Source organism: Hyla sarda, chromosome 3, assembly GCF_029499605.1.
Source record: "Hyla sarda isolate aHylSar1 chromosome 3, aHylSar1.hap1, whole genome shotgun sequence".
NCBI lineage: Eukaryota > Metazoa > Chordata > Amphibia > Anura > Hylidae > Hyla > Hyla sarda.
In genome coordinates this window covers 227,493,844-227,513,239 of record NC_079191.1, presented here as the reverse complement: position 1 = coordinate 227,513,239, position 19,396 = coordinate 227,493,844, and the positions used below count along the sequence as shown (strand labels likewise).

At 42.5% G+C, this 19,396-nt stretch overlaps 1 protein-coding gene across 5 annotated transcripts in view; it reads left to right on the top strand.

The window, feature by feature from the left end:
* Positions 1 to 19,396, top strand: part of MCHR2 (melanin concentrating hormone receptor 2) — a 254,857-nt gene that overhangs the window by 18,990 nt on the left and 216,471 nt on the right. For 2 of the 5 annotated variants that reach the window (XM_056566184.1, XM_056566185.1), the window contains exon 2: positions 12,676 to 12,822. The exons of the other annotated variants lie outside the window; for them this stretch is intronic. The gene's annotated coding sequence lies outside the window, so the exon portion shown is untranslated. The remainder of the gene's footprint in view (positions 1 to 12,675; positions 12,823 to 19,396) is intronic. 5 annotated transcript variants of the gene reach the window in all.

Sequence of the window (19,396 nt, the reverse complement as noted above, 5' to 3'; positions counted from 1 at the left end):
ACAACAGAAGAATTACCCTGGACCAGGTTCAGCAGGGCAGTCTCGGCAAAAGAGGCTCAGGCAGGTTCCTCAAAGACACTTCGAATCTCCGTGAAGAAGGAGTGTACAGAGGCAGTGACGGAATCATTGCGGTCCCAGAGCGGTGTTGCCCATGACAGGGCTTTCCCAGACAGAAGGCTGACTACGAAAGCCACCATAGACCTTTCAGTTGGAAAATGGTCCGACATCATCTCCAAATGCAGGGAACATTGCGAAAGAAAACCACGGCAAAACTTAGAGTCCCCATCAAATTTATCCGGCAAAGATAATCAGAGGCTGGATGCGGCCACTCGCTGCGGAGGAGGTGCAGGAGCTGGCGGAGGAGATGATTGCTGAAGCTGTGGTAGTAGCTGCTGTAGCATCACGGTCAGTTGAGACAGCTGGTGGCCTTGTTGCGCTATCTGTTGCGACTGCTGGGCGACCACCGTGGTGAGGTCGGCGACAACTGGCAGCGGGACCTCAGCGGGATCCATGGCCGGATCTACTGTCACGATTCGGCTGGCTGGAGGTGGATCCTCTGTGCCAGAGAGGGATTGGCGTGGACCGTGTCGGTGGACCGGTTCTAAGTTGCTACTGGTATTCACCAGAGCCCGCCGCAAAGCGGGATGGTCTTGCAGCGGCGGTAGCAACCAGGTCGTATCCACCGGCAACGGCTCAACCTCTCTGACTGCTGAGATAAGCGCGGTACAAGGGAGTAGACAAGAGCAAGGTCGGTCGTAGCAGAAGGTCAGGGCAGTCAGCAAGGATCGTAGTCAAGGGCAACGGCAGGAGGTCTGAAAAAAAGGCTAGGAACACACAAGGAAACGCTTTCACTGGCACAATGGCAACAAGATCCGGCGAGGGAGTGCAGGGGAAGTGAGGTATAAGTTGGGAGTGCACAGGTGAGAATACTGATTAGGTCTGCTGCGCCAATCAGTGGCGCAGCGGCCCTTTAAATCGCAGAGACCTGGCGCGCGCGCGCCCTAAGGAGCGGGGCCGCGCGCGCCGGGACAACACAGACGGGGAACGGGTCAGGTACGGGAGCCAAGATGCGCATCGCGAGCGGGCGCGTCCCGCATCGCGAATCGCATCCCGGCTGGGAGTAATATCGCAGCGCACCCGGTCAGCAGGTCTGACCGGGGCGCTGCGAATGAGAGAACGCTGCGAGCGCTCCGGGGAGGAGCGGGGACCCGGAGCGCTCGGCGTAACAGAAACATAGAAGAAAATCACTAGAAAAAGACTATTTACAGTGTTTAGCCTATCCTTTATTTGTCCTTTTTCCATTATTTCATTTTACATTTTTATCTTAGGATAGGAAACCAAGACAGGCTTAAATTCACTTACTGTAGATATACCAACTACATCTGCTGAAAGTTTGTTCCAAACATCTACTAATCTTTTGGTAAAACAATATTTTACAACATTGCTTCTGATCTAACCTCCTGCTAACCTCAGATTGTGACTCCTTGTGTGGTGTCGGGTGAGGGTAATGTGTGAATTAACCTTTTCGTGACGCCAGGGCGTGGTTGACCTATACACCACCCGAGGTAGACCAGCTTCTCCTGTGTCAGGCATGGGGCAAATGATAACTCTGATGCAAGGTTATGTATAACTGGGTTTACTGAGGTTGGAAAGATGGTACAATCCATTACAGTTCAGAATGTGGGCCCAAGACAGACATTGAAGCAGCTTCTGCCACACAGGATGGGCAGGAATACAGAAGAACACATGATTCTGTACTGGGTCACCACACTTGTTCTTGTGTTTGGTTTCTTGTATTGTACAAATATATATAGCAAAAAGTACCAGATACAAAGACCAGTGCAAAACATGTTGCTCATGAATATAAACTGATTAATTTATTATTTTAAAACCAATGGCTGATGGTCACTTCACTTGTACTGTAGTTGTGGTGCTGCTCTGCTAAAATGTTTCTGTGTCAACAATGTACTGTTTTGGGGAGGCCAGCATCCCGGGATCAGTTCTGTATGAAAGCTTGATTGGTTCTTGTGCCCGCAGCATAATGACAATAGGTGAGTTCCCACCTTTATATTCACAGAATCGTAATGTATAATAGTGATAACTGCACATGTATCACATTTTTTTCTTGTATAAGCCTTTTCTTATATCACTTACAAACAAATAAAAATTAAGACCCAGAACAGAACCTTGCGCACATCACTTATAACCGGCATCTGTTCAGAATAAACACCATTAACAACAACCCTCTGGCGTCTATTCTTCAATCATCTGTAATTCCACTGAACTATCCAGGAATATAGTCCGGATTTAATTATTTTATCTATCAGCTCTTTATATGGAACTGTATAGAAGGTTTTGCTGAAGTCCATCATCAAGCACTTTTGTGACATAGTCAATGAAATACTATATATGAGATTAGTCTGACCTTATCTGCCCTCAATATGACCACACTGCTTTGGGTCCAACAAATTGTTGGCATTAAGGTGGTCATTTATTCTCTTTTTTAAAAGAATTTCCATCATTTTAACTACGAAATATGTCAAGCTAACTGGCCTGTAGTTGCAACCCTTCTTGTGGATAAGTGAAACATTTGCCATTTTTCAATTATTAGGAAAAGTTTTTGTTACAGGGAACTGCTCATACAAATCAGTCAAGGCTGCTGGAACATAAAAATCTGATTCTTTAAGAGCTGTGGGTGGATTTTATGTGGAACTATTGCATTATTTTAATTTTATTTGGTAATTTTCCATTAAACATTGATCTCTAAAAACACTGGAGCTAAACCCTTACAAATAACAGTCATGTCCAAACTTAATTTTGAAAGACACCTTTTGAGCCTCTTTTACCAGTTAGCGTTTGAGAGTTAAAGGTTTCCTATCTTGCTCAATGTCCTGCTCCAAACACTCATCTCAAAAGCAAGAAAAAGACAGAAGATCGAGGAACTGGACAAAAGTGAACGGGGAATTCAGAAGACCAGAGTGGTACTGGGGCAAGGTGAGTATTATTTTTTCTCACTCACCCCCTACGGCATATGATAAGGAAAACAAAAAGCTGGAATACCTCTTTAACACAGAAGTTCACTTACCTTATCTGCTTGCAATTGGAATGTGAATATAAACTAAATATCTACCCAATAAAAGAATTGAACAGTACAGCTGTCGGTGGGTTATTGGTTTAGTTAGATTTATTTGTTGATAACTCTAGCTATTTTTTTTAGTATTTGAATCAGAATTCCAGGCCATTCCAAAGGGTTTATCTAGTTTATTTTGCAAATGCATCTTTTATTAATAAAGTATAACATACAACATAGTTCCTGATAATTGCTCGACCTTTAACTTCATTTTTCTATTGCAATTAATACAGATAAAATAAGTGCCAATATGGCTTATAGCACCAGCCATCATCTTATAGGTTATTAACAAGTGTTGTTGTTTAATCATTCATTTTGTGAATCAGAGTACTACAAAGCTATGTCAATGAAATACATGCCACATTTACTTTATTAGCACCTTATTGTTGTAGTAAACTTTCAGATGCAAATAATTTGTCTCTTTTGGCACTTGTGAATTCTGAGCCGGGGTGGACATTTCACCTGTGCAGCCGTTTCAGCTGCACGGGGGCCCAGCGTGTGAGGGGGCTCGCCACCCTCACACTGTGGGCCAGCCCTACCGTGGAACCTGGTGCGGCATGTGGAATTGTATCACCCGATGCCCAGGACATGCAGTTTCGGGCACTGGGCATGGGATTTCTTCAGGCACTTAGGCCTGCTTCGGGCAAGCAGCGCTAAATGTTGGAAGAAATTCCCATATGACGGGGCAACCAGTCTTTCCCCGTCACTAATCTGATAGTAAGTAACTGCTATTTACATCTGCCTGTGGGGACTTCTGGGCGGAGGTGCACGCGATGAGTGACGTCATCGCAAGCACCGCGCAAAGACGCAGACCTCCTGCACCGCACTTGCGATGAAGGCAGATATAATTAGCGCAGGCCGGTAAGTGTGTCTATGTGTGTCTGTGTGTGTCTGTGTGTATGTGTCTGTGTGTCGGTCTGTGTCTTGGGGGGGGGCTATGCTACCTAATGTGGGGAAACTGCTATCTAATGTGGGGAATCTATGCTACCTAATGTGGAGAAACTGCTACCTAATGTGAGGAATGTATGCTACATAATGTAGGGAAACTAAGCTACCAAATGTGAGGAATTTATGCTACCTAATGTGGGGGAACTGCTATCTAATGTAGGAAATCTATGCTATCTACTGTGGGGAAACTATGCTACCTAATATGGGGGAATCTATGCTACCTAATGTGAGGAAACTATGCTACCTAATGTGGGGAATCTATGCTACCCAATGTGGGGAAACTGCTACCTAATGTGGGGGAACTATGCTACATAATGTAAGGTAACTGCTACCTACTGAAGGGAAACTGCTACCTAATGTAGGGAATCTATGCTACCTGATGTCTGGAATCTATGCTACCTAATGTGGGGGAATTACTGCCTACTTAATACAGATTAATGTGAGTTGCAGTGCAATTTTATGGTATAGTACTTTTTTTTTTTTTTTTGGGAGGGGGCAGCATTTCACTCTTGGACCCAGGCAGCACAATGTCTTGTGGGGGCCCAGGCACATTCTTTGCACTGGGGCCCTCTTCTGTCTGTGTCCGCCCCTGTTCTGAGTGCCATGTTTTTGCTTGTTTTATTAACCTAGCTGTCAATTTTGTTCATTTTTAGGCACATTTGAAATACATATTATGTACATTTTTCATATTCATATTTACTGGTGTAGGAACAGGAAATAAAAGGTTTCCTGGATTCTTGTTGGTTTAATATTTTTAATTTATCACCTTAGATATCATAGCCAAATGATAAACGTATTTGTTGAAATCTGCACAACATACTTGTATGATCAATGGTGACACTTGGTCTAAATATCGAAAACCCAACCAACCACCTGTTTAACCCCTTAAGGACCGGAGGTTTTTCCGTTTTTGCATTTTCGTTTTTTGCTCCTTGCCTTTAAAAAATCATAACTCTTTCAAATTTACACCTAAAAATCCATATGATGGCTTATTTTTTGCGCCACCAATTCTACTTTGTAATGACGTCAGTCATTTTGCCCAAAAATCTATGGTGAAGCGGGAAAAAAAATCATTGTGCGACAAAATTGAAAAAAAAAACGCTGTTTTGTAACTTTTGGGGGCTTCCGTTTCTACGTAGTACATTTTTCGGTAAAAATTACACCTGATATGTATTCTGTAGGTCCATACGATTAAAATGATACCCTACTTATATAGGTTTGATTTTGTCGGACTTCTGGAAAAAATCATAACTACATGCAGGAAAATTAATACGTTTAAAATTGTCATCTTCTGACCCCTATAACTTTTTTATTTTTCCGTGTATGGGGCGGTATGAGGGCTCATTTTTTGCGCCGTGATCTGAAGTTTTTAACGGTACCATTTTTGCATTGATAGGACTTATTGATCACTTTTTATTCATTTTTAAATGATATAAAAAGTGACCAAAAATGCACTATTTTGGACTTTGGAATTTTTTTGCGCGCACGCCATTGACCGAGCGGTTTAATTAATGATATATTTTTATAATTCGGACATTTCCGCACGCGGTGATACCACATATGTTTATTTTTATTTTTATTTACACTGTGTTTTTTTTTTTATTGGAAAAGGGGGGTGATTCAAACTTTTAATAGGGGAGGAGTTAAATGATGTTTATTCACTTTTTTTTTTCACTTTTTTTTTGCAGTGTTATAGGTCCCATAGGGACCTATAACACTGCACACACTGATCTTCTATGTTGATCACTGGTTTCTCATAAGAAACCAGTGATCAACGATTCTGCCACATGACTGCTCATGCCTGGATCTCAGGCACTGAGCAGTCATTCGGCGATCGGACAGCGAGGAGGCAGGTAGGGGCCCTCCCGCTGTCCTGTCAGCTGTTCGGGATGCCGCGATTTCACCGCGGCTATCCCGAACAGCCCACTGAGCTAGCCGGGATGCTTTCGGTTTCACTTTAGACGCGGCGTTCAACTTTGAACGCCGCGTCTAAAGGGTTAATAGCGCGCGGCACAGCGATCAATGCCGCGCGCTATTAGCCACGGGTCCCGGCCGTTGTTAGAGGCCGGGCCCGACCCGCTATGACGCGGGGCCACGCCGTGGCCCCGCGTTATAGATCGGGAGTGGACACATGACGTTCCAGTACGTCATGTGTCCTTAAGGGGTTAAAGGGAGCCTCAGTCTCTTCCATGTCTACAAGTGCTCTGTACTTACAATTTTAAACACTGTAGAGGCTGTGGCACTCCTGCGAGCGTGCAGCCCATTGAAACAAATGAATGGTGAAGTCCTGGGAGCTGTGAATTTAATACTGATCCATCAATTTTCAGAGCCTGCATAATCTCTAATAATATTTACATAAAAAGATTTTATTATTTTATTTGTTTATTTATTTGTATTTCAGATGAATATGAATTAGGGTGCGTTCACACAGAGTAATTCAAGAGGAATTTACTCGAGTAATTCCTCTTGAATTCTCCGCTCCAAATTAATTCACATCTCCTCTGCCCATTGACTTTAATGTTATTTCTGCTGGCCTGTTCACACTGCGTAAATTCTGCTAGCAGAATTCCGACGCTGAATTCCATTCCGCTTGAAGAAAGAACATGTTCATTCTTCAAGCGGAATCTGTTAGCAGAAATCAATAGAAGTCAATGGTAGAAAAAAATTCCGCCCGACATCGTTTTCACGCGCAATTCGCACGCAATTCGCAGGCAATTTGCGCGCAATTTGCGCGGAATACACACACAATTTGCACGGAAATGGCTTGCTCTTTAATGAAAAATAACCACCTTTCAGATATAATCAGATACATTTAACTTGCTTAAATATCAGCAAATGTGTTACTCTTTGTCGATATCTACTGCTGGTACAGCAATAACATATGATATACAGTAAGGGTATGTTCCCACTACGGATATGTAGCTGAATCTCCACTAGAAGAATTCAGCATGCGGAGATTCAGCTTGGCAGCTGGCGGTGGCAGTAGGACCGTGCGGCACTGCACCGTCACCATTGATGTTTTTTCTTTGCGAGGAACAATTGTCTGCCGCTAAAAATCCGCAGTGTCAACGGGTCTCACGGAAGACCCATTCATACTGATGCTAACGTTCACTGTGCAGAATTTCACTCGCGGAATTCCGCTCACAGAATTCCGCGGGAATTCCACAGTGTGAACATACCCTAATGACTTAAACTATAACTTTCACATAGTTCTCCTTGAGTACATTTCTAAAAACAATCTCTGCGAACATTGATGCTGCACTATAGAATCTGCATTCCACCCCTAGTTGATCATTTGTTATACAGTCTAAAAATTAACCCTCAATAAAATAGAGAGGGAAAATAAAACACCTGCTTCTGCTCAAAATCAACCAAATCATCTACAGATACTTCAACTAAGCACATTATTATTATAATCAAAACAAGCCTACATATGAGGAAAAACAAGATACGGCTGGTGAATATATTATTTGGTGAATTCAAGTCTCTAAAAATCAATATGTTAATATTACTACTACTAGGAGTTATTTATAAATATACTGGAAGAGTATCTAGGCTTAAAATGTAGAAACAGAAACGACTAGGAATTGCACTTAAAAAGTTCTTTATCTCAATGTTCATTCATATACAAACTTGCACCGAGATATACAGAACATAATCACCCGGTGCAATCACCCGGGCTCAATGAACTGTTCAGAGATCAATCCCCTCAGTGTCTTCAGAACTCTCCATCCGAGACTTGCTGCTTGTTGGACGGTATGTTCCTGGCCATGTGGACACTAATTCGGAGGGGGTGTGGAAAAGCTCGCCAACATGCGAGCTGCTGGACGTTTCAGTAGTCTCCTCCCTTTCTCAACATGTTGAGAAAGGGAGGAGGCTCCTGAAACGTCCAGCAGCTCGCATGTTGGCCAGCTTTTCCACACCCCCTCAGAATTAGCATCCACATGGCCAGGAAAATACCGTCCAACAAGCAGCAACTCTCGGATGGAGAGTTTTGAAGACACCGAGTGGATTGATCTCTGAACAGTTCATTGAGCACCGGGTGATTATGTTCTGTATATCTCGTTGCAAGTTTGTATATGAATGAATATTGAGATAAAGAACTTTTTAAGTGCAATTCCCAGTCGTATGTCTGTTTCTACATTTTATGGTTAATTGTGCTCAGGAAACGGAGCCCTGAGAAAGACATAGGGAAGCCACCCAGTATGTGCACACCTGTGGTCCGATTATATTGAAGAGTATCTAGGCTTACCTGGTCTTCCTACCTGAACTTTGTGGGAGAAAAAAAGCAACAATTGACTTCCGGTTCCGGCACCATGCTGTAAGGTCGCATTCCACCTCAGCTCCACACCACGCTTCTCCTTTAGACCCGACCAACCGCACTCTTACCTTTTATCGGGGCTCCTGTCCTTCCTGCCTTACGGGTATACCTTCATGGAACAGTATCTCCTCAGAATGGGTCACCACAACCGCTCCAAGGGACAAGCTAAAACCCCTAAACGTGGAGAGGGTGGACAACATGGCATACTCGCCAGAATCTAGCCGTGCTACCTTACCGGCTTGCTCAGACACTGCGCACTCTAATGGGGATGAGGACAGAGACATGTTTCCTATTGACTACATGCTACTTGCTGCTGAAGCAGTGAAAAGACTTTCCACCAACCTACAAGGCACAGTAGCTTCCTTTATACAGGCCTTCCTGCAACAACTTCAGGTGGAGGTGGCGACTCATACGAGCCGCATTACTGAGACAGACAGCAGGATCTCTAGTGTGGAACGTACCTCGGATGGCTTTTCGACTCGTATGGAGGACCTTGAGAGGGAAAACAAGTGGCTATGGGACAAGGTGCAAGATTTAGAGAACTCGTCACGCAGAAATAACTAGCAGGTGGTAGGTGTCTCGGAAACGGTTTCACCACATGACCTTCGCCATATTTGTGAGACTGTTTTTCCTCAACTGCTTGGCTTACCTCGTAGGTGCAGGGTGGAACAGGTCCATTGGCTTGGTCCAGACCTGTGTACAGCTCCGGATCGTGGAGGTACCCCAGGCCTGCAACCACGCCCGAGGTCGAGGCAGCTCATTGCTTGGTATTTGGACTTCTCTGATAAGGTGGACTTGCTCTGAGCATTTTGGCAGAAATGGGACGGCCTTCACCTGAATGGCCACCGCCTGTTGCTTTTCGGGGACCATTCTGCAGAAGTTGCTAGGAAGCGGAAGCTGTTTTCATCCATCTGCTCTGCCTTGAACCGTCAGCAAATAACATTTGCCCTTCTCTGCCCTGCGGTTCTCCGTGTGTTCCTGCCAGATGGATCGGTGGACACTTATTCTACTCCTGAAGAGGCTAATGCGGGCCTGGCTCCCTTCTTGGCTCGCCTCCCAGATCTTCCTCCGGTTCGGCCAGGGCTGGTCATCATTCTTCGCCGGCTCATATAGACAGCTCTCCGAGGTCCCTAGTACCGACTTCATCACAGCACGGCTTGGACAACTGGCCTTCATCCCCTCGGGAGAGACCCGGGCGTTCTTCACTACAGGAGGCTTGATGGACACTTGATTATTATCTATGCTTTACTTAGGAGTGGGGGCTAAATTACTACTGGAAACACCAGCTCATTATCCTATTTCATGTGCTAATGGCCTGGGCCTAAGCCACACTTTACCGGCCTGCATTGTTCTCTGATTATTGATATTGTAGTTTGTGTTATTGACTTTGTGTCATTTGTCTGTGGGTTTCGAGAGGGGGGGGGGTGTTGTTGCGGTATAGATAATGTTCTACTTCACCCCTGTTTTACATTTTTGCTCTGGAATGGGGTCTGTCATTCATTGTTGGGGGGGGGGGGAGTTGGTGGGTTAGAAGGGGACCTTTGTACCAACACATAAGAAACAGAGGGGGAAAGGAAAAAAATATATATCTATATAATTCATATATGTGTTTCCTACATTTATTTACAGTTTTCTGTATTGCCTATTTTGGAATCCTCCAGCGTTGTCTTTTTTCCATTTGTTGGAGATGTGGCGCTTTGCTGTCAATTGGGCTCTGGCCGCACTATACCATGCCTCAGCTCCCCTGACGCATGCTCTGAGCCATTACTCTGGTCTATGGTTAGCAGTTGTGTGCCCTCTCTCAGGCTTTCTCAAGTATGTCACACGGGTTTAGTATTGTTTCTTGGGTTCGTGTTTCCTGTTTTTTAGGAGGGGTGGGGTGGAAGACCGAGTCAGATTTGGTAACGGTTTGTACACATGATTTTCTTATAGTATGAGACGAAGTTAAGTCCCAGGAGGTATAAGATCCTATCTTTGGGTACTCTGGATGGGCTTTATCTGAGTTGTGTGGGTTTTAGGGCAGTGGGAGGGGGGTGGGGTGGGAGGGTTTTGGCTCTAGTTTTTGGGTGCTTGGTTGTGGCTTCTTTATTCTCTGAGTTGTATTGCCGGCTCTAGCTACTTTCCTGTATGTGTTTATTAATATTTTAATATGCATATTAAAACCTGGAATGTTTAACCCCTTAAGGACTCAGCCCATTTTGGCCTTAAGGACTCAGACAATTAAATTTTTACGTTTTCATTTTTTCCTCCTCGCCTTCTAAAAATCATAACTCTTTTATATTTTCATCCACAGACTAGTATGAGGGCTTGTTTTTTGCGCGACCAGTTGTCCTTTGTAATGACATAACTCATTATATCATAAAATGTATGGCGCAACCAAAAAACACTATTTTTGTGGGGAAATTTAAACGAAAAACGCAATTTTGCTAATTTTGGAAGGTTTCGTTTTCACGCCGTACAATTTATGGTAAAAATGACATGTGTTCTTTATTCTGAGGGTCAATATGATTAAAATGATACCCATTATTGTATACTTTTTTATTATTGTTGCGCTTAAAAAAAATCACAAACTTTTTAACCAAATTAGTACGTTTATAATCCCTTTATTTTGATGACCTCTAACTTTTTTATTTTTCCGTATAAGCAGCGGTATGGGGGCTCATTTTTTGCGCCATGATCTTTAATTTTTTTTGATACCACATTTGCATATAAAAAACTTTTAATAAATGTTTTATAAATTTTTTTAAATAAAATGTATTAAAAAAGTAGGAATTTTGGACTTTTTTTTTTACGTTCACGCCGTTCACCGTACGGGATCATTAACATTTTATTTTAATAGTTCGGATATTTACGCACGCGGCGATACCAAACATGTCTATAAAAATAAATTTTTACGCTTTTTGGGGGTAAAATAGGAAAAAACGGACGTTTTACTTTTTTATTGGGGGAGGGGATTTTTCACTTTTTTTTTACTTTTACATTTTTTTACATTTTTTTTACACTTGAATAGTCCCCATAGGGGACTATTCATAGCAATACCATGATTGCTAATACTGATCTGTTCTATGTATAGGACATAGAACAGATCAAGGTTCTCGGTCATCTTCTGCTCTGGTCTGCTCGATCACAGACCAGAGCAGGAGACGCCGGGAGCCGGACGGAGGAAGGAGAGGGGACCTCCGTCCGGCGTTCTGAATGATCGTATCCCCGCAGCAGCGCTGCGGGCGATCCGATCATTCATTCAAATCGCGCACTGCCGCAGATGCCGGGATCTGCCATTGCCGACAGGGCCCTGGCTGCGATCAGCAGCCGGGATCAGCCGCGCATGACACGGGCATCGCTCAGATGCCCGCGGTTATGCACAGGACGTAAATGTACGTCCTGGTGCGTTAAGTACCACCGCACCAGGACGTACATTTACGTCCTGCGTCCTTAAGGGGTTAAGGTCTAAGGTCACCTCATAAACATAAATGGTCATGAGACCATTAAACATCTCTCTCCGGATATTGCTCTTCTTCAGGAAACCCATCTAGTGGAGGCCGATTTCATCCGAATGCGAAAGTGTCGGGTGGGGACGGTTCCCCAGCAGTGGGTCGCAAAGTGGGTGTACTTATATTGCTCCATAAATCCTTCTCCCATCAGATTCTTTCTGTGTGCAACGACACTGAAGGGAGAATGTGCCGGATTCATCTCCGGACCCCTTCTGGGGACTTTGATGTCTGTAAAGGGAATGTGTCACCAAATGTGATAATTTTATTTTTAAAGGTTAAATAATTTTTTCACATTTTTTAAATAGTTTTGGAATATTACTTGTCACAAAATATTAAAAAAATTATAATAACTTGTCATATCTCCCACTGTTGAGCAGCAGAGGGAGCTAACATGAGAAATCTGGTGAAAGAAACTTGTCTGGCTCCTGCAAAATAGACCTCGCCTGTCTACCTTCCTCCTCCTGTCTATGTGCAAAAGGAGAGGGGGAGGGGGTTTTGTAGTTTATTTTCAATTCCACTGTCACCATTTTGTTGGTGTCTGAAGAGTGGTAAAGAACAGACTAGATGTCTCATGATAGGTCACTGCTCCTCAGGGACTTCAAGAAAATGGTGCTGGCTCCCCCTTTCATTTCACCTAACCTGTGCTAAAAATAAATACATAAATGAAATGCTTTATTTATAAAAAATTGTTATTTATTAAAAAATGTAAATGGTGACACATTCCCTTTAATGTCTATGGCCCAAATTAGAATAGTAACCCTTTCTTTGATTATCTTTCTTCTCAGGCGCATCAAAGTACGGTTCATGATAAGGTGGTTGCAGGTGACTTCAATTCTGTGATGTGCCTTGCTGAGGATAAACAGCGGTCAAGACTGCATCTCAACCCTCAGACTTGCAGTGTAGCTCCTATGTTGATGAACTGGACATCTCAGGTGGGTCTTATAGACACCTGGCGTCTTCTCCATCCAGATTCTATAGAATTCAGACATTTCTCTCATTCTCAAAGCTCCTGGTCCCGGATTGATTATATCTTTACATCCCCTTCCTTTACTCCTCGCATTGTACATCACCATATTGAAGATTTCTGACCACTCCCCAGTTTCTTTTCTTTGAGCTGCAGTTTCCCACTGGGTCTGGTGAGCGAGGAACAAATTGGGGCTCTGCTTAAAGGATGGTGACTTGAGTATGCATCTGATAATCTGACACCGGAGGTTAATTCCCAGACTTATTGGGAAGCGGCTAAATCAGGAATCAGGAATCAGGCTGGAGCCGAATATGAATCTTGTGTAGAGAGACGGGAAAATCTTCATAGATCATACTTAGATGCAGCCATATTTCACTATGGAAACAAAACTTTTATCTTGTTTCACAAAGGGTCACTCTACTCTCCTGCATATCTCAACAATGGTAGAAGGAGAGAAGCAGAAACGATGAGTACCACCTAAAACCTGAAGTCAGTCCCAGAACCCACAGCGCTGAACACTGCACAATAGATAGCAATCCTTTAAATGTCCCATCCAGTGGTGCCCAGTCAAAAGAAATGTGCAGGTAAATGAAAAAGGATTAAGCAGCGGCAACTCACTATATAGTGCAGGGTTACTTTATTTGAGGAAGCATAACAGGACTTCACAGGCTGGAGCGATCCACAAGAAAAGAGCGACAGTGTTTCCCCGGCGGCTTCTTACGGCTCTATGCCGTGACGTGGCGGTGCTCCTGATATAAGCAATCAAGTGCGCATCATCGGAGCCCATCGCCACTGCAATGGCTAACAACATACACCAAGCCTTTACGCATGCGCATCGCGCTCTAAACACCATCCAAGTGGTGGAGTGCCGATGCTAGGTAAAACCCGGAACGGGTTAACAGGGTAAGTGCATGTAAACCCGCAACAACAAAGAAGAAAAATACAAATATAGGTGAATACAGAGGGTGTGTATACACAAAGCAATAAACACTAAAGGATAAGAGAAGAAGCACAAAAATACGGCACACATAGAGATATTAGTGAGAACTGACTATAAAAAAATACTCATATGCGTTTTATCATTTAAACCAGATGTCCCCATGGCGTTGGTTCGCAGGATCCAAGTGGCCTCCGTTTGGTCACCGCCATGGTTAGTCCTCACATGGTCTATAAGCCTAGGGCAACCCTGCCCTGTTCTTATAGAGCGAAAATGTTCTTGGATGCTGGTATTGCTGGTATACATACATCTTTTCAATTCCGTTTTATTGAAAATTAAACATGTGATATCACGTAATGATACAGTTTAAATGACATTTTAAGAACATATCAACATAAGGAAAAATGTCAAGGATACAAGTAATTTGACAGACCTGACATATCAATGTTGCAAAGGGGTTAGTTGTTCATTTGGGATATAATGATACATTTCAGAAAATCGGGTATGGTTAAAGCTAAGTTATGTCAAGTCTACTCAGTAAAAGTAAAACAACCAAACAAACCTGGTTAACCAAGAACATTGTGTTGTCATGTTTCTGAGCCATGCAGTTTACAACGTACTGCAGGAGCAGAGCAAATTGAATCAGTAGATAAAAAATTGCTCCTTTTTTAACCCCTTAAAGACCCAGGCTTTTTCATTTTAAATTTTTCCTCCTTAATTTTAAAATATCATAACTCTTAAAACTTTTCACCTAAAATTCTATATGATGGCTTATTTTTTGCGTCACTAATTCTACTTTGTAATGACGTTAATCATTTTAACCAAATATCTAAACGGGAAAAAACGGGAAAAATCTAAACGGGAAAAAAATCAATGTGCGACAAAATTTATGAAAAAACACTATTTTGAAAGTATTGGGGGCTTCCGTTTTTAGGCAGTACATTTTTCGGCAAAAATTATACCTTATCTTTATTCTGTAGGTCCATACGGTTAAAATGATACCCTACTTGTATACGTTTGATTTTGTATCACTTGAGAAAAAAATCATGAATACATGCAGGAAAATTTATACGTTTAAAATGGTCATCTTCTGACCCCTATAACTTTTTTATTTTTCTGTGTTTAGGGCACTATGAGGGCTCATTTTTTGCGCCGTCATCTGAAGTTTTTAGCAGTACCATTTTTGTTCTGATCAGACTTTTTGATCACTTTTTATTCACTTTTTTGTGGTATAAAAAGTGATCAAAAATCGGCTATTTTGGACTTTTTGAATTTTTTTGCGCGTACGCCATTGAATGAGCGGTTTAAAAAGTGGTATATTTTTATAATTTGGACATTTCCACATGCGGCGATACCACATATGTTTATTTTTATTATTATTTACACTGTGTTTTTTTTTATTCTTGGAAATGCCAGGTGATTCAAACTTTTATTAGGGGAAGGGATGATTGAAAGGGTTAATGATTTTTTTTACACTTTTCTTATGCAATATTATAGCTCCCATAGGGGGCTATAACATTGCATTAACTGATCTTTTACACTGATTGATCCATCTCCATAGGAATGGATCAATCAGTGTTTTCGGCGATTGAATGCTCAAGCCTGGATCTCAGGCTTGAAGCATTCATTCGGCGATTGGACAGCACAGGAGAAGGTAAGAAGACCTCCTCCTGTGCTACAGCTGTTCGGGATGCCGCGATTATACCGCGGCGATCCCAAACAGCTCCCTGAGCTAACCGGCAACTTTCACTTTCGTTTTTAGCCACGCGGCTCAGCTTTGAGCGCGCGGCTAAAGGGTTAATAGCACGCGGCACAGCGATCAGTGCCGCGCGCTATTAGAGGCGGGTCTCGGCTTCACTATGACGCCAGGCCCGCCGCGATATGATGCGGGGTCACCGTGTGACCCCGCGTTATTTCGCAGTACCGGGACCCAGGACGTACCCATACGTCCTGGGTCCTTAAGAGGTTAAAGAAGTGAGATCTCCCGTCTTAGCGTCGGTTGGTAAAATAGTCGGTTGAATAATGAGACTATGTGCAGTTGTATTGGCGATAGAAATTTTCCCATTCTTTAAGAAACCTATCATATCTGTTTTCTTGTTTAGCTATGACTTCCTCAAATATAAGATCGTTGTTAACTAAGAAAATTATTTCTGATATGGAAGGGACATTGTGAGATTTCCATTTCCTTGTAATTAGGAGTCTAAAGTTGTGGTGAACATGGCAAATGGGGACACAAATTTCAACAGGAAAATCCTCAATTCCTAGTAATAAAATGGCCAATTCAGTCGGTATGGTCTTTATTGAAGGCATGAGGGATTGTAAAAGGAGAAGTAAGTCTTGTTTTTATTTGGCTAGTTTTGGGCAGTTCCAAAAAAAAATAGGAGATTGAGCCCACCATGCCACAGCCCCTCCAACATAAGGAGTCTTGGTTGTCATACATACCAGCTAAACATTTAGGGGTATAATACCATCTATAATGTATTTTTTCTAATTGTTTCCCATGATTTGAACATCTGGAAAAAAGATGGCCTATGTGGAGGGCTTTTTGCCAGGTTAAAAGAGTGAATTTTTTGCCTAGTTCCTCCTCCCACTTCAACATATATTTGGTTTTCTTGATGTGGGTATCAAAGTTAAAGAAGGGATAGAGCATACCTAGGCTGGGTATACATACATCTAATCGTCTTGCCGATATAGCACAGGCCACATGGGCACTGTACCATGGAGACGACGAATTTAGATTAACAAATAATTAGCTGGTTAACTTGCCATTCTATGCCCCCTATTCTACAGAATTTAATTTCATTATTATATTGGCACCTCGAGCATTGTCGGCATTTGAAATTGCCTTTGGGGGGTACTCTATCCACACCAAAAAAGAAAAAAACCAACCTACTGTAAAAAGCAAGTGGGAGTGCACCAACTAAATAGGGACGCCGAAAACGTGTACCAAACAATGCACACAAAAACATGAAATCATTATTAATCCATATACTTTATTAAATTCACAAAGTTAAAAATATACATAGAAAGGTGCGGAATGCATAAAAAAGGCACTGAATCACCATGGAAAGGTAGGTATAATTCATAAAGCAGAGAAATCACATAAATAAATGGCAATAAGGGTTATAAATGCAAGGGAACCTCAGTATAAGACTATGACGAACATAAGTCAATTGGAAGAAAACAGAGCCCAATGCCTAATCAAGAATGCCATGGTAGGTATGGTCTGGCATTCTTGATTAGGCATTGGGCTCTGTTTTCTTCCAATTGACTTATGTTCGTCATAGTCTTATACTGAGGTTCCCTTGCATTTATAACCCTTATTGCCATTTATTTATGTGATTTCTCTGCTTTATGACTTATACCTACCTTTCCATGGTGATTCAGTGCCTTTTTTATGCATTCTGCACCTTTCTATGTATATTTTTAACTTTGTGAATTTAATAAAGTATATGGATTAATAATGATTTCATGTTTTTGTGTGCACTGTTTGGGGTACTCTATCCAGCCAAGTACCTGTCTCATGATGTAGTTTGGTGCACCCTAATTGTGTGCCTAAGGTGCGTGTCCACTTGCACGAGAAGAGAGCTTTATTCAGTGCGACTGTTCTAAGGTCCGAGTCATTTTCTATGAGATGCCAATGTTTCCTAATAGCAGTTTGAATGACATTGTTCATTGGGGTGTGCTTAGAATTATTACTTAGAAAGGAGGTCACTTGGATCCTGCGAACCGACAGCATGGGGACATCTAGTTTAAATGATAAAACGGATATGAGTATGAGTATTGAGATATGAGTATTTTTTTATAGTCAGTCCTCACTAATATCTCTATGTATGCCGTATTTTTGTGCTCCTTTTCTTCTCCTTTAGTGTTTATTGCTTTGTATATATACACACCCGCTATATTCACCTATATTTGTATTTTTCTTCTTTGCTGTTGCGGGTTTACATGCATTTACCCTGTTAACCCGTTCCAGGTTTTACCTAGCATCTGTGCTCCACCGCTTGGATGGTGTTTAGAGCGCGATGAGCATGCGTAAAGGCTTGGTGTATGTTGTTAGCCGTTGGCGTGGCGATGGGCGCCAATGATGTGCACTTGATTGTGTATATCAGGAGGGCCGCCGCCACGTCACGCCATAGAGCCGGAAGAAGCCGCCGGGGAAACACTGTGTCGCTCTTTTGTTGTGGATCGCTCCAGCCTGTGAAGTCCTGTTATGTGTCCTCAAATAAAGTAACCCTGCACTTCACAGTGAGTTGCCTCTGCTTTATCCTTTTTCATTTACCTGCATATCTCAACAATGCGTGATGCGCGGGGTGTTAGTCATCATAAGCCAAATTACATAGTTGCAATCTTAGCTGACTACTTTAGAGACCTCTATACGGTCACTTTACCCATAGACACACCTGCCAGAGTTTGGTTGGCAGATGCTCGTCTCCCTTCCTTGACTTCTGATGAGAGGGATAAAATTAATGCTCTGGTGGTAATGAACAAAATACAGGCAGCCATAAAACAATTGCCCTTAGGCAAAGCACCAGGCCTGGACGGATTCTCCTGTGATTTCTAAAGAATCCTCCTTCAGGAGATATCCACACCCCTGTTAACGCTGTTTAATTCCTATCTCTCTGGGATCAGTATCTCTGAGGCGATAAACATGGCCTATATTAGGGTTCTTCCTAAACCTGGCAAAGACCATTCCATTCCGGATGGCTATCGTCCTATATCATTGATTAACGTGGACTTAAAATTGTTGTTGAATCGAATAAAATTATGGTGGATCGTCTAGCACTGGTGCTTCCTCGTCTTATTCGCTCCTCTCAGGTGGATTTTATTAGGGGAAGAGCGGCAGTGGGCAATATCCAAAAGGTAATTGCGGTACTTGATGATGTCCATTTGCACCCCTAGTTGCACCCTTCGCTCGCTATTCTTTCATTGGACACCAAAAAGGCATTTTATGGCATATGATGGATCTATGTGATTTTTGGGGGGAATTTCCTTAGTTATCTTTTATCTTTATATTCCAACCCTCGGGCACAAATTTTTCTTCCCGTTTTTTTGTCTTCACTTTTTTTTAGCTGCAACGTGGCACTAGGGTGCCCTCTGTCCCCACTAGCAATTGAGCCTTTGGCTCGAATGTTGGAGTTGGCATCTAGTGCGGCAGGAATAATGGTTGGTTCTACAACTTTGAAAACCACTTATTTGCGGATGATATACTGTTGTTCCTCTCACATCCGACCAGAGAACTGCAGGGGGTGTTTACAGCCCTCACAGATTTTGGTTATGAATCCGGTTTTAAAATAAATATGAATAAGAGGGTCTTACTCGATATCAGTGGGAATACCCGAACAATGTCTGGCCAGCCTTTGCAGCTTCCGATAGCAGTTTCCTACGTTTCTATTTAGGGATTTGTGTAGGCTGTCTTCTTAGTTCTTTGCTCTTCCAAAAAAATTGCTCTTCGAATTTTTGGGAATTCCGCTCTTCCAAAAAATTCTTGCATAAATCAAGAGATGGAAATCTCTCCCTCTTAAGATAATGAGTTTTTAGAACCTATTATACCCTATGCAGACTAATCCTGTGTTGTTAAAACATAAAGATGTCACCTTGCTTA